The sequence below is a fragment of the Fundulus heteroclitus genome, chromosome 9, assembly GCF_011125445.2.
Source record: "Fundulus heteroclitus isolate FHET01 chromosome 9, MU-UCD_Fhet_4.1, whole genome shotgun sequence".
Lineage (NCBI taxonomy): Eukaryota > Metazoa > Chordata > Actinopteri > Cyprinodontiformes > Fundulidae > Fundulus > Fundulus heteroclitus.
The window spans coordinates 24,852,881-24,856,681 of record NC_046369.1 but is presented as its reverse complement, the minus strand read 5'-3'; positions in this window follow the sequence as shown (position 1 = coordinate 24,856,681).

The following is a 3,801-nucleotide window of genomic DNA, read 5'->3' as shown; positions in this document are numbered from 1 at the left end:
TTTGAAGCTTCATGTGTTATCAGTTGCCTCTGCCTGGTCCTTTGATGGTCGCATTTCATCATCTTAATCTGGAATTAAGTGCTATTGTCATGGTGCAGCTTTGTCTGCTGCACCATGTACATATTCAGGGCACTTTTCACCCTCCATACACCCCAGTCTCCTCTCCACCTCAGCAATCATCTACACCTGCCAGCCACTAATCAAGCCAGGACTCAGTCCACCTGTCAGCTTCACTATTTAAACCTCCCTCAGTTTGCCATTCCCTGTCGGCTCGTCTGTTACCTATGCTCTTGACTGCTCACCTTACCTTTTCATTACCAGCCCGGGTTCCCTTCATCTCCGTCCGTCCGCCTGCTGTGGTTCTGGTTCTGCTTCTACTCCGGTCCAGCAAGTATTCATTCAGTCATGCTGCTTAATTCTGCTGGTCTAGTTCTGGTTCCAAGTCTCTACTCTGCCGTGCTGCTGTCAAGTTCTAGTTCCAAGTCTCCACTCTGCTGTGTTGCTGCTCCTGCTGCCTCCATGCTCCGTCTCCATCCAGCTTGCCAGCCTCAGCCACTAACAGCCTCCTGCTTCCATCTGATCTGAACTCTGGTCTTCATCTTCAATAAAACTCACAAAACAGAACTCTGTGTGTGGTTGTGTTCGGGTTCCTCACAAAAAACATGACAGCTATAGTTTTAACACGTCTTATTTATCTGAGAACGTAATAGTGCTTCTTCTGGTGCGGGATCTAACTGTTTTCTATCAAATGCATAAATATGTTTGATATCAAATGATGCACTCATGCATTAATATAAATAAAAAACACAGACCGGAGCAACCACTTGAGTCTTTTCTGAACATTGCTTCGGTGATACCTTTAAAATGGTGCTGTGGCCTTACTTGGCCACCAGGTGTCACTGTTCTTAATTAGACTGAAACCCATGATTTATTCTCAGCATTTATCTGCCTTACATCAGAGCAGGTTTGGAGCTGTGTAAGGTTAACAGCTGGTCATACCCTGTTTTAGCTGATTTTTTAGCTATTTAAAATAATTCAATTTGAAAATGCTCAAAGCTGCTGAGCATAATTCTAGGTTTGAAGATATTATTCATCTACACTTTACAGTACATCAAGTTTGTGAATTAACATTTGACAAAGCTGCCAGCTTTAGCAACTGGCCTGATGAGCTACCACTGAACAGTCTGCTGATTGTGGACCGAGCTTCTTTTTCTTTGTAGCAGGGTGACATTTGATCTATGGCACTGAAGATTGTACGTTTGTCTCATTTTTTTTTCCAGGCCTTGTAGTTGCTTGGAAATTATCTCAGTGGACACAAGATCAGCCAGTTTGATTGGATCAGCTGTTCCAGGCCGAGTAGTTTGATAATTTCTCCCATCTGACCGGTGAACCTTTCTCCTATATGTTTGCCGGTTCCGTTAAAGAGCTTGTGGGGAACTTTTAAAAGGATGCCGTTTTTATTTTTTAAAATGGCTTTGTTCTAGCATGCTGATATTTAATCTCTTTTTATCTGGGAAAGAAACTGATTAAAATACTGGTAAACAGTAGAAATTAAGCTTGTTTTGCAAATTAAACCTAAACACAAATAGCTTCTCTATCTGAGGAAGGAGATAGGAAATCTTAGCCCTTCTGGTTAAAGCAACTTTGGTAAGACACTTCTTAGCCATCTAGCAGTCTCTGACATCAATCTGAGGAAAGAATACCCCACTCCTCACTTTCACCTATGTTAGAGGGGACTCCTGCATGTACTGCCCGTTTCAATTCACTCCACAGCACCTCAATGTTTCCATTTCTTGATTTATCTCATTTATTTTGAAAGGCCAGAAAATAAGATGGACGCCCAAAGATGACAGAAGGCTAAACCACCGATTTTAGCAGGATTGCACAGAAATTTCTCCGAGAGTGAAGTTGCATAACAATGATCGAGTGACCGTGATTGTGAATTACACTGTTTAATCTGGATCACCGACCACATTAATGCTTGGGTTCACACACACCCATGAGTTGAATAACAACACTTTCATTCTAATCACTGAGCTCCATGGGCTTCCATTTACATCAGAGGCAGAGAGCAGCTGTGCAGAACATGGCTTCTTTGTTGAGCAATTACGCTCTACTTCATCTCACCACCAGGGGTCATTGTTTCGTTGAAATGGGTTATTGTTGCAATACCCGGTTGATACAGCAACAACAACAACAACAACAACAAAACACTAACAAAAAAAAAAAAAAAAACGAATAAGCAGTGCATACACAAGGAGACTTCTTTCCAGTCTTCCAAAGAAGGAAAGCTTAAAATGTTTCATTTAAGAGTAAAAGAATTTGAACATTCAATGTACTTTTTTTACAGGACCATATTAGTTCCTCCAAAGAGGATTAAAACAGGACGCAGGTTATGCAAAAGTATTTTAGTAGTTGTTTTAGTGCTTTTTTTTTTTTTTTTTTTTTTTTTGTAATTTGCAGATTTTGTGATAACCAAACACAAGCAAGATCATTGTTGGAAAGTGGATAAAAAGATAAAAGATTTTCAACATTGTTGAGGAAGTGGAAAAGTGAGACGTGCATTTTTTTGGCCAGCTCCATTACTTGATACACGGAAGCACAATTCTGTGCAACCACTTTGCTTGAGAAATTGGCAGGTAAAGTAAACAGACTCCTCTTCTGTGCAACTTGATCCCATTATTAAGGAAATGCAGCTGTTCTGTGAAGGCCTAATAGGTTTATTAGTGAACAAAACAAACAAACAGCATAATGAAGGAACACAACAGACAGGTTGTGGGGAAGTTTAAAGCAGGGTTCAGATTTTCTAAGAAAATCTCATACTTTAAATATCTGAACAACTACAGTTCTCTTTTTTAACATTTTCCTGTCTGGCAATAAGAGTTGTTGTCTTAATGCCAAAAAGAGCCCAACAGATTTTATTTTCTCAAGGGAAGCAGTCAGCTTTCGCCATAATGCTCCGCTTGATTTATGCACATAAATAGTTTTATTATAATTCATGCAGGGAGTATTTCAAATTATATGGACACTGCAATGAGAAAGTAGAAGAGGAAAGGAAAAACAAAAAAAGGAGAAAAGGTGAAAGAAATAGGAGATAAAAGGGAGAGAATGATAAAACGTCTTCAGTCTGCTTCATCACCTGCAAACAGAGATGTAAAAAGAACAGTAGAACCAACAGATATAGTATAACAGATACAATTAAGTAACACCTTGATACCATCGCTGAAGTACATGTAATATTATTTAATCTGACAAGTATAATGTGGTAGCTAAAGATAAAAATATGGGCTTTCTGTATGGAAGAGAATCTCTGAGTACCTGGAACCAAGCACCTGTAGTTGTTTGTGAGAGTGCACTTGAAGTTTAACCAAAAGAAAAATGCACAATAGTGATTGTGAAGAACCAAAGACCCCCCCCCCAGAGCACCGAGGCGGGCGCCGGGGGACCCAAACCCCCAGATGCCCAAAGGGACCCCCAAAGTAAAGGCCGCCCAAGAGGGGCCAACACAGAAAGTCTGCCCCCCCCCCCCCCCCCCCCCCCCCCCCACCACCACCACAGGAGAGACGGCCCCGAGGAAATCCCCCAGCCACCACAATGCGGAAGCCCCCAGGTGCCGCGGGGATGAGGAACATGTCATGCGCCCCAGGGACCCAGGGGAGCCCCGCTTTTGGGAAGCTGTATAAAATTTTTAACCAATTTATAAAAACAATTGCCAAAACCAAATTTATGTAGAGTAGCGAATAAAAATTTCCAATTTACTCAATCAAATGCTTTTTCTGCATCTAAAGACAATATATTGGA